This window comes from Copadichromis virginalis, linkage group LG17, assembly GCF_057382275.1.
Source record: "Copadichromis virginalis isolate Kocher_CV1m ecotype Utaka linkage group LG17, C_Virginalis_male_GT1.1, whole genome shotgun sequence".
Lineage (NCBI taxonomy): Eukaryota > Metazoa > Chordata > Actinopteri > Cichliformes > Cichlidae > Copadichromis > Copadichromis virginalis.
Window position 1 is genome coordinate 37,746,395 of NC_140634.1, and position 12,543 is coordinate 37,758,937.

General features: G+C 39.6%; 1 long non-coding RNA gene across 2 annotated transcripts; it reads right to left on the bottom strand.

Moving 5' to 3' along the window:
* Positions 1-1,451: 1,451 nt before the first annotated feature.
* Positions 1,452-7,760, bottom strand: LOC146689888 (uncharacterized). Of its 2 annotated transcripts, XR_014916100.1 has the most exons (4): positions 6,877-7,760; positions 3,526-3,614; positions 3,273-3,439; positions 1,452-2,659 (listed from the first exon to the last, which is right to left on the bottom strand). It is a non-coding gene; the product is annotated as an uncharacterized LOC146689888 (long non-coding RNA). The 2 variants fall into 2 exon arrangements; XR_014916099.1 differs by having other exon boundaries at positions 1,452-3,439; positions 6,877-7,756.
* Between the last annotated feature and the right edge of the window lie 4,783 nt (positions 7,761-12,543).

Here is a 12,543-nt window from a genome sequence, read left to right on the forward strand (position 1 = left end):
GGGGCTTCTTCAGATTAAATGGAACGAGACAACAGCCTTGATGAACACAATAGGTGTTTGGACCCAGAAGGACAGTCTATGGGTTATCACTTAACAACTGATTACAAACTGTGGATGTTATCACCCCAACTATACAGACAACACAAGGCTGTAAATGTAGGGCTACGTCCACGGGTATTTTTGAAAACGCAGATTTTTCTATGCGTTTGCACCTTTTGTCCACATGTAAACGGGGTTTTCGATCACTGAAAACTGAGATTTTTAAAAACTCCTGCCAGGGTGGAGATTTTGGAAAACTCCGTTTTTGTGTTTACGTGTGGACGAGGAAAACTGAGATTTAGTCACGCAACATCAAAGCATGCGATTATTTCTACAATGGCGGAGAGCGACAAAATACTGCTGCTGTGAATCTGACTATCTGCAGTTTTAACACACTTGCATATACACACGCAGTTACTGTCCCTCCATTTACAAAGACAGAGGCGTCAGGGTGAACTTCAGACGTGGCTTCTACATTCAACACAGCCGCTGTCACAACCCAAATCCCAACATCAGTTTTGAATAAATTTACTTTTTTTTAAACATTTTAATTTATGTATACTGTGGGCATTTTGTTCATTCCTAAGTTGTGAGTCTATACCAACCAAAATACTCTCTTTAGTTTTTAACATGTGAAATATTGGAAGGCACTTGAGAAAAGTAACACAAAATGATCTGCCTTTCCAGGAAAACAAAAACTTTTCAGAAGTACTTAAGGTTCTGAGAGGGTACAAAACCTTGTTTACTCTTTCCCTCCCAGGCTTCTAGACTTCTGATTGGCCAACATTTCGTTTTTAGCGTTTACATGTGGACGGAGATATTTTTCAAAACTGCACGTGGACGGGATCTAAAAAAAAAAGAAAAGGAAAATCTGTTTTCAAAAATACCCGTGTAGACGTAGCCTAAATCTCTAAATTAATATATTTTTTAAGTTCAGCAGGTCCAGTAATGGTGAATAATCTTTAACTTCCTGTGACAGGATATAAAAATACCAAGAAAGTAAATAATAAAACTCATGCTTGTTTATTTGTGAACTCTGTTGTATCTGATGAGTGTATTTATGCTGGATACCTAGTAAGCAAGCACTGTTACCATTAGCTAAAATGGTCATTCACGCTGGTTTTTGTTCTGCCCCTAATGAGGAATGAGGGATTTCTGTTGATTTCCTCGTTCCTCATCAATCAAGTGCTAAATAAAGCTTTGAAGGAGACTTGGCTCTCTGTGGTGTGTGTGGTTGTGAATCCAGCATGGTGGACTGGAAAAACCCGTATGGGTCATATTTAAAGAGCAGGAGCGCTTCATCGGAGCACTTGTTGGTTCACATCATAAAATATACTGTATGCATTAAAAAAAAGAAATGAAGCTTAGCTATTAATTACTGTAACATATTCATGGATTATGTGGTAATTCAGTTCAGTTCAGTTCATTTTTATTTCAAACATGTGCATTCACAATCATTACAAAATACAATTCCATTCTTTTGTTTGAAAAGGAGTAGGCAGAAGTATACACTTATTAGTCCCTACCCCCTCAAATTAACCTTAATTAACCTTATTGTACATGAACATTGTTTGCAGCTGCAAAATCACGAACAAACAACAACTTGCTGAATTTGTTGCAACACACAGATGTTAAAAATATGGGTTAAACTAGGGTTACAGCATACAAAAAGCTATTTTTTTCCTTTTTGAAAAGAAAATTTGAACTAGTTTAAAAATAAACTTTAAGAAAAAAAGACAAAGTAAAAATATTTTTATTTTAGACACATGTTCTAATGTACAATTGTTTAGTAATTGCAGTATCTCTAACCAGAGACCTGCACTATATGCATTTACACATTTACAGACAGCAAAGCAACAGGAGGAAAGAAAGAAAAATATATAAAAGGGAAATAACAGAAGATGAAGAGGTGGTTGCAGGAGGGTTGATGAGCGGGACACAGGTGCAAACAATCATCTGATTTTAAATCCTTATGTTTCGATTTTGCAGCCAGGAGTGCTGTTGACTTTGTTCCAGTGTTGCTCACTTTAATGGACTTTGAGTCAAACACATCTGCAAAAAAAGCAGCGATCAGGATGGAAACTTCAGTGATAGTTTGGAACTTGTAAGTAAAACATACTGCACGGCGTTAGCACCAAAACACAAGCTTTCCTTCCATTTTCAGTCATGGTCTGGGTGAGTGGCTGGAAACTTCCACTAGGATCCTGAACTTCTCTGGTCTCCACCCATGGGCATGGCCACCACACCCTCTACCACCTGGAGCTGATTGAGCTAATTAGGCTGGCAGATTTAAGCTCTGCGCTGACGTCTCTTCTCCGCCAGTTTGACTACTCTACGTTGGTAACCAGGCTGTATGGCTCATGCGTCTGACTGTAGGTGCTTTACTTACCTTGTTGTTTTTGTGTATCAGTGCTCCCAGATGCTCCATGGCTTTAAACCACACATCCTTTTGGTCTTTCAATTTTCCCCTATATTTCCTGGGATTCACTCCTTGCCTAACCTGCCCGCCCTCCTGCTGTCCCTTGGTCTTGGAACCACAAGGAACTCCGGTCAGCCATATTCACATAATCAAACTCACCCGGACGTACGCCGGCTCTCCTTCAACGCATCCATCTCTCACCTGCAAATTAAGCCAAAAGAATAATTACACATACTTTCTCTGGAACTCCCCTCTTGCTAAGCGCTAATTTGGTTTTCCTCAATTCCCAGTGTGACTATTTCCACTCGGTTACCTTCTCAGTCCTGCCCCTTTGTTTTACCCCAGCCATGTTGCCACATCACCCAAATCCTGTATAGTTTGTCATTATCAAATATTATTCTTGTGTTGAGCAATAAAACTGTCAAAACCTTTTCTTTGCCTCCGCTCTGGGTACTGCGCTTGGGTTCAGTTCCACTTACCGGCCTCTGGCCTTCATAGAGATATTTTCTCAACTTGGGACATCTCAATATTAAAAGCAATTGTCGTGCAGAGACACTTGGATGTGGTAAATTGTTGCTTTCAATCCAGCATGTCATATGGCATACATGCCCAACTGCCAGACTGTGGTGGGACCTCATATCTCCCATGGGTTAAACACAAAGACAAACAGTTGCAGAGCTGAAGAACAAACTGGTTCCTGTCAGTGTGGCAGCTATCAAACAAACAAGCTCTGTGGAGCTTCTCTGGGAAAGTCTACAACACAAATCTGTATAAAACTAAAAAAGAAAAACTTCCTTCACCCCAGCTTCAGTACCTTCTCCTTTACGCAGGGGACTCTCTCCATGATGAGAAGAACCTTTTTCTCAAGCTCATACCAGTCCAGTATGGAGACGGTGGCAGATTTCCCTACAGAGGTGGCCCACTTCCCACTCTAGTCATGGGTAGAACTTCAGTGGAACTGTTCAGGTTTTCCCACAGAAACTGTAAAAAGAATAAAAGTGAATGAGCACACGAGTTTTTCAGACAAGAAGGTGAAACATCTTTATTAAAAAGTTCTGATCACTCACCACTTGTTCACATTGTACATCTTCTTTGTGGATGTGTTTGATCACCACCTACAGGCCAGTCAGGAGTACTTTGGTTACTGCAGGGAACGCTATAAGAGATATATAAGAATATGTATGTTATTACTCACTGGCAAATTATCTCTTTTGCTTCTCCCAGCAAAAACGGATCCAAAGTCGCCGCCTCTGACCATTTCAAGCTTTGTGTATTCAGCCTCAAAGTGGGCTACACATCCAAAGATACATGTTTTACACACTTGAACTTTGGATAATGTAAAAGGTTTCTCCTTCTGTCAACTTTATCACAAAGCAGGCGTTTTAATTCTGATGAACCAGGTTCCTTTCTGTGATATCACAAATACACAAGACTGAACTACCCAAATGAAGAAACCAAAGACTTACTAAAAGAAATGTATTGTATGGCATTAGGCAGTTTGAAAATGAATGATGATCAAACTGTGTTGGGTTTCTTTCCAAATGCAACCCTAGGACACAGAAACTGTAAGAACTGACCACAAACAGAAATACTGTACGTACAGAGTACCAGTAAGAATAGATTCCTAACTTATCCCATTAACCTTCTATTGTCTAGTCTTCTTTCACACGTTAAAAACAAGTCTACATTTTTAAGCTTTTTTTTAATTTTTTTTATATATAAATCCTGTCCACATGTAAATGTCTATATCTCCGTTTTCCTCGTTCACATGTAAGCGCAAAAACTGAGTTTTCGAAAACTCAGCCACGACAGCCATGGTAAGCCGACGGGTAAAGAGATCGGTTTTTATCAGATTACGTCGTGGAAGAGAAATTGTTTAAGCCATGTTTCCGAAGTAACAAAGAGCCGACGGATGGTCTGGATTGCAGCCATTCCAAGACCAAATATAACGTTCCAGAACACTCCAGCTCACATGTTGGTCTGCCCCAAGCATTTCCACAAAGGTAAGTCTTCTGTTGTAGTTGTAATTACGTAATTTATCATAACATAATTGTTGATGTAGGTTACAAATAAGTCTTCTATTGATTTGAATTGAATTCGTTGTGCTATGCTGCTTTGTTCACTGTGGCTTTGCGGGCTAATGTTTGTTGTGTTTTGTAGGAAAACCAGCCTACCAAATACTGGAATGCGATCCAGACTGGGCCCCTCTATCAACCTGGGTCATACCGAGTTTAAAGCTGCTACCGCAGCGAGATTTGATTGGTTAAAAGAGAGAGCGATATCAAAACAGCCACGAAACGTCCCGCATATATGTGCCCAAGGGAAGCAATTGAGTGATGAATAACTGTTTTCCAGTATGTTGTTTTGATATGTTTTTTTTTTTTGTTTTGTGTTGATTTGTTTTTCACCGAAACTGCTAAATAAAGCATAATGGAATACAATTTCGCCTCTTTCTTGTAAGATTCTATAATAGAATGAAACAATAATGCCAGTTCTAAATAAAGACAATAAATTGAATGAATTACAAAACACATTTTATTTCTATTAGCTCTGAAAATGTTGTGTAATACTACAACCTGAAACGACAGGTTTGCATTTGCCTGTACAGGAGATGAGGGGGAAAAAAAACAAAAAAAAACAACAGCTGTTAAATGGAATAGTCTAAATCACCAAAGTAAACTGGACCTGGGCTTGTTGCAGGGATCTGAAGTTAATAAACGTGAAGTGCATACACTCACGCTTAGGACCATATAATAATAAATATGTGCGTGATGAAAGTTGGGCAGCACACTAACGTCCTTACTCCACTCTGTATGCTCGTATGGGTCTGACTCTTTCACTCCTTTGATTTTTTTTCCTCGTACTTGTTGTTTGCCTTTTCATCAAGTCTGTCTTTGTACGGACCTGCCGTGTTCTCCGTCGTTTTGTACATAACTTTTTGGGGGGCAAATAAAATTGATGCTTGATGCAGTGTTTTGATTTTGTTGCCACGGGTACCCACAAAGCAATGCGCGAAAGTCACGTGGTCTGTCAATCTCTATAGTAATCATCCACAACTATTTTCAGTTGGGTATGATAAAGGATTCAGAAGGTTTATTCATGCGGGCCCATATGACAGAATATGCATCTTCTTTATGTTTTCATATTTTAATTTATATTTAATTGTGTTGTGGTTTGCAGTGTTTTGTGTTGTTTCACTTTAAATTTGTTTAAAGGGAAAAAGCTGAAAATTTAAATACTTAAAAGTTGAAATGTGAATAGTTGGTTTTTGTATTATATGATTTATTTATTACATTTTATGTGGAGTGAATAAATAAAAGTATATTTACGGTGGCCCCTAGAGACATTGCACGTAAAAACTCCAAAACACGTAAAAACTCCAAAACACGTACAAAACACAACAGAAGTGCTCCAGGATGCTAGGCGCAGTGTTGAGCTCTTGTTACCTAGTGGCTACATAAGCCAGGAAGTACCAACGACCGGATTTGGTGTGTGGTAATAACAGGTAAATGAAGATTTTTTTTATTTTTTTTGTTAATTATTTGAATATATATCAGTGCTTGTGTATAAATACACAAACAATACACATATGCTTTCAATTGACTAATTTAAGTGATCTAGGTGAGCGGTCCCCAACCTTTTTTGCGCCACGGACCGGTTTATGCCCGACATTATTTTCACAGACCGGCCTTTGAGGTGTCGCGGATAAATACAACAAAATAAAACTAGTACCGGTACCGAAAACAAGATTTATTCATAACACACGTGAAAAGACACAGGAAAACCGAGTTAACGATAAAAACAATAACAAAATAACGTTGAAAACTGATTAAAAACCCTAAAAACCATACATTTCACACCTGAGCCTCAACTCTCACAGCCCGGCACCAAACGACTCACGGACCGGTACAGGTACGAGGCCCGGGGGTTGGGGACCGCTGATCTAGGTAGCTCTGTTTTGGAAGTTCAGTTAACGCTAGAAATGTGTTTTGGAGTTTGTACGTGCTTTGTCTCTAGGGTCCACCGTATATATTTATATATAAACATATATAAATAAAACCAGTTTGGGTTTTTTTTGTTTACATTAGTAATTCCTTTTGTGCATAAATTTTTTTTTATTGTTGTTAATAATAAATTAAAGCAACAAAACGACCTGAAGAGCCCGGTTGGGAGCCGAAAGAGCCGGCTCTTTTTAGTGAGTCGTGCAGATTCTCTAAAAAGAGCCGGAAATCTCATCACTAACCTGAATCAAATGATTAGTTCATATTACCAGGCCTCTGGAGAACTTCAAGACATGTTGAAGTTCTGTCTTTCTAAATGGAGGTCTGTGGTGTGGCGGGTCGTGTGTGCAGAACAGCTGGCTGTTTTACCTCAGTGAGGGGTTTAATAGTGTCAAACTGCATCACCGCCCCACTCACCTGTGGCTGTTGTGCTGGGTCGCTGGTTGTATTCTCCCCCAGGTCCAGTGGCTGCCCTCAAATCTGCCAGTTTTGCCACAATCTCAGCTTGGGCCTGCTCCAAAGATTCGGGCTGGAGGCGGCGGCCCAGGTTCCTCTTGGCCCAGGACATCGCTAACTCAATTGGGCCTCTCCAGTCCTGTTTAGGGAACTCAAAATGAGCTTTTACTTCCTCTTCTATGCTCTCAGTATAATGATCACGGAGGATCAGAATGACTGTGTGAGCCCAGTTTCTAGCATTTCCCTCAGAGTCTGTGTCTTTCTGTTGGGGATGGCTGGCTTAAATGTCTCTTGAAACATTCTTCAGATGATGCACTGCTTTAATCAGTCTATGAATAATGCGGACCTTAGCAGAAAAGTCTGGATCATCTGATGGTATTTTGTTAACAGGCGGTCCAGCTCGCTCAATTCGGGTGGGTGTTACATACCAGTTGTTTTGAGCTGGTCTCCTTTCAAACCTCCGGTCGTGTCCGGTCAGACTTCCCTGTCGGGCACCATAGTGGTCTGCAGCCAGCTGCTCTCTCTCCTCCGGCTCTGCTGCCGTGCTTGGAAGAAATCTCCCTCACCGTTTTGTTGTCCTCCTCTGATGACCAATGCATAGGTTCTCCGTCTGTCCTGGGATGGAAAGCTGTTGTGTCGTGGCAATCAACGTCACATTAGAAAGGTATAGAGATTGACAGACCACGTGACTTTCACGCATTGCTTTCTGGGTACCCGTGGCAACAAAATCAAAACACTGCATCAAATGCTAATATTTCCAGCACCGGTAATCATTCATTCTGCGGTTGTAATCCCTACTTGCATTTTATTTGCCCCAAAAACAGTTATGTACAAAACGACGGAGAACAGGACAGGTCCGTACAAAGACAGACTTGACGAAAAGGACAAAAAAAAAAAAAAAAGTATGAGGAAAAAATCAAAGGAGTGAAATGGTCAGACCCATACGAGCATACAGAGTGGAGTAAGGACGTTAGCGTGCTGCCCAACTTTCATCACGCACATATTTATTATTATATGGTCCTAATCCTGAGGTTGTTTCCTTCCTCTGCTTCACCATCTATGTAGCATACTGGTGTACTTGGCCTCTCCATTACGAACAGGTTAAAAATTTTCATACCAAACTCAGGTAACCTTTTCACCTTGCATTGGTAAGTTCCCATATCTGTCAGCTTCAGGTCAAGGATTCTTAATGATGCGTCACCCATCTTGGGGATCAGGAGAGGCAAAGTGGACCCTATTCTTTAACTTCTCATATAGATTACTGTATATCACACCTCCAGTATACCAGATAATGATCTTGTCATCCTGCTGTTTATCTGAAGGCACAATGTTCCACGCTATTTCCGTATATCCCAAGTTCTCAGATTCAAAGACAAACTCACAATTAAGGGTAACACTGGAATCTCTTGCCACATAATAGTTTTTTATGTGTGAGGTTATTTCTAGAGCACAGACTGAGTCTTTGGTCAGGGAGTACAATATTCCCATGAAGATCAAAAGCCATAGCCCAAACTTTATGTTGAAATATCTTGTCCTCAGTGGCATAGATGAGATGCAGCAGTTCTTTTGCTGAAACATCATTCTGTGGTTCACTGCATGGATCAAACTCGAAGTGAGCTGCCAGCGTGATGAAATGTTTCTGCTCAAATGGATTCTGTCAGGGTCCTGAGTCTGTTGACAAAGTGCTTTTGGTTATAGAGTTATATTATCACATGTTTCGGTCTAAGTTTTGTTATGTTTGAGAGATTTTCTAGTTCTTGATTCTGATTCTCTGCTCCTTCTGTTTAGTGTCCAGTCATCCCTGCCTGTGTGTTCCCCTTGTTCTCTGTCAGTGTCGTGTCTCTGAGTTCTGTCAGTGTATTTCCTGTTTTACTTTGAAAGTCTGTCTCATGTTAGTGTATTCTGTTTTGCTTACCTTGTCTCATCAGCTTTGATTTCTCCCAGCGATGTTTCGCTCCTGTCATCCATTCCCTGATTGCCCCTCTGTGTATTTAAGCCCCGTGTTTTCTTGTGCTTGTTGTCGGTCCATCTGCGTTTGTCTGCGTTCTCTGCTGCTCTTTGTGTAACATTGTCCTCATGTTTTCAGGTATCCCAGTGTTTAGCATTTTGTTTTTCAGTTCAAGTGAGGTTAGTTTTCCCAGTTAAGGTTTAGGTAACTCCCCATTAGTTATTGTTTTTGTCACTTTTGCAAATAAACGCTCACTCGCATCACAGCTTTTGCCTGGACTTGGGTCCTTCCTTCCACAAACACCACACGACTGCCGTAGCAGCTGTGACAGTTTCGTTGCTAGTTGCTCTCCCGGACTTCCCCAACTATCACTGAATAATACACCAACGATAATGGATGTGGCAATGATGATCGCCTGTTCCATTCACACCAGATCTCTTCAAAGATGGCTATTTCGTGTGCATCTGGAGAAGGTCGACTGCGACCATTCTGAGTTGTTGCTACACACTCAGGTGGGACGGCTTAGTCGAGGGAAATTCCTGCAAAGATTTCGAGAGCTCTATCTGGGAATTAAGGAGTTTTTCTGTGTAGCTAAACATGCAGAATACAACCAACTAAATGATGATCAGTGGCTGCTAGATTTAGCATTTTTAACCAAACTGACCAACATCTGTCCTCAAAGCTGCAGCGACATGATTTGGCAAACTTGAAGAACAGGAAGGCGTGTGTGCAGCTTGACGGTGCACGCTACACAGAGCAGATCAAGAACTGTCTGTCAGAGTTTAACAAACACTTTCAAGACTTTGTTTTACTGGAGCCAGTTACTACATTCATGTCCTCCCCTTTTCGGGAAGATGCTGAGGTTGATTCACTCGCGTCAAAAATTTAAACACTGTTTTACCTGAACTTCTCTGGAGATTTTGACACTACAGGCTGACATTTAACTTAAGGGGTCATGGAAAGTTCTGGAACTTACAGAGGAAAAGTACCCCAACATGAAGAAATGTGTTACCTCCTTGACTGCATCATTCAGTTCCACTTATTTATGTGATTCAGCCTTTTCCCACATGAAGATTATTAAATCCAAATACCGTTCCACCATGATGATGTTAATTAACTGACCATGCATCCCTGGCTGAGTCCATTCAGTGCAAGTCATCAGAGTAATGTAATGACAAGAAATGTACAGAGTTGTATTGTTCAATATGGGTTCATACAGTTATGCAAGGTACATCAGCATATATTGTACAAATAAAGAGTACTCAATATGTTTGCAAATCTATGTTTTGCATTTTTATAGTAGGGTAGGTAATTTTCACTTGGTCATTTTACGAGTAGGTCGCATGCTGAAAAAGTGTGTGCACTCCTGCTGTAGAGGTTGCAAACAAAAGGGCACAGAAATAACACGGTCGGTTATTTGTTGGCCGGATTCAGAGGAGTCTACGAACTGGGACAGCCTTCGTCGCATCGCTGTCATGTAATCAGTCTACAAATGTGTCCTCAGGAGGATGCCTATGTTTTGGGACACAGCTTATACCATGTCTGATGCCATACAGCAAATGCATGCAATTGATTTGATTGCTAATGGGTAATTGCATTAAACATTTTACGCATTTAAATTTAAATAGATGTCAACCTATATAGCCCTCCACCCTTCCATTTAATATTACTCCAGATCCATGCCAGTTATTACAGTAGAGTTTAAAAATAAAGAAGTACCAGTTTTGTTATGCCTTACTGTTTATTGTGCCAGTTTTTTATCCTTATTTGTCCTTTGGTATCAATAGGGTATTTCTCATGTGACCTAGTTACTGCAAACCAACACTGATATTTGTTAGTACAATACACACGATACACACTTCTACACTTTTACCACACTTTCATAAACTGAATGATTCTCTTTTTGAAGCACTTGATGTGATGTTTTAGGAAACACTTATTTAATTCACTTCTTCACCAAGAACAAGAAATGGACTTGAATAAAGTTCCTGTCCTCAGAGGACACTAAAAACATTTGTCCATGCAGTATGACCTTGTGGAGGAAGTCACCACACCTCCCTCTGCTGGCTGGATTTATTACACCCATTCGTGGGCTGTCATTAACCATTTGTTGGCAGCTTTCTGCAGTCAGTGTTGCTAAAGGTCACCTAAAAAGTAAAACCTAAAAGGGCACCGACAGCTTGTCACGATTTCTAATGAAAACACATCATGCAGTACACAAATATCAACAAAATATTTTACCAGTATGCAAATGAATGGGGCCAAAAGACACTAATTAAATAACCACAGCGCTTTCTTACTTTATGTACACAGTATTTTGTTGGTTTAATTTTCATTACCATCAACCAAACTTTGTCACTCACACGTTAGTCAACACCACAGCTGAAGCTGCAGTAAATCTGGTGATTTTCTTTTTCTCTCTTTAAAAAGTTGTGAAAAGAATCAGTTCAGTGTATTATGATGTATTCCACTATTAATGTTCATGCTCAGAGCTTAAATAGCATAACTGCAGCATTTTCTTTTCTGCGTCACATACACAGTAAAAAACCAAGTGTAAATTTTACACTTAGGGAGTTAATTTTAACTCTGCTTCAGATAACATTTGGTCCCACTCAAAATTAGAGTTAAATTTACTCTATGGCCAGTGTTAACTTTTCAGTGTTAATTGTACTCAATTTAGTGTCAAAATTAACAACAAAATGTGTAAAAATATTTAACACTGAGGGTTATTCACACTGTTCAGAGTAATTTGATTACACTTTATAGAGCTATTTTTACTCCAAATTTAGTTTAATAATAACACTCTGATGTGTATATATCATTTTTATTTCTCTGTAGTGTGATTTTTTTCATATTCATCTTATGATGCTATATTACTATGCTATAATCCCTAAGTCAGGAACTTAGGGATTATCCTTGATCCTGCTCTTACGTTAGTCATGTTAAATCTCTTGTTCGGTCTTGCTTTTATCATTTAAGAAATATTTCTAAATTGAGCTCTATTATATCCTATACCGAACTGGAGATTGTTATTCATGCTTTTATCTCTTCACGACTGGACTATTGCAATTCCCTGTTTACTTGTTTAAATAAAGGTTCTTTGGAGCGTCTGCAGATCGTTCAGAATGCTGCAGCAAGACTTTTGACGAAAGCTTCTAAATTTTCACATATAACACCGTTGCTCATGCAGTTACATTGGCTTCCTGTTGAATTTAGAGTCCAGTTTAAGATTTTGGTTTTAACTTTCAAGGCTCTTCAACAACAAGCACCACCATATATCATTGAACTTTTACAGCCCTATGCCCCTAGTAGGTCTCTGAGGTCGAGTAGTCAGGGCCTACTTGTCATTCAGTATACGAGACTGAAAACTAGGGGTGATAGAGCTTTTGCTACTGTGGCCGCCAGACTGTGGAATTCCCTTCCTCAGGACTTACGATCCGCTGATTCATTGATTACTTTTAAAAAACAGCTAAAAACACATCTTTTTAAAACTGCCTTTTGCTAACTTTGTTTGTATTTTGTCTTTTTAATCTGTTATATCTTGTAAAGCACTTTGTGATCTCTATCTAGAAATGTGCTATACAAATAAAATTTTACTTACTTACTTACTTACTAAATAACTGTGATCTATCCTACATTATGGAAATAACAAATATACAGGTTAAAGTAACAGCATTTAT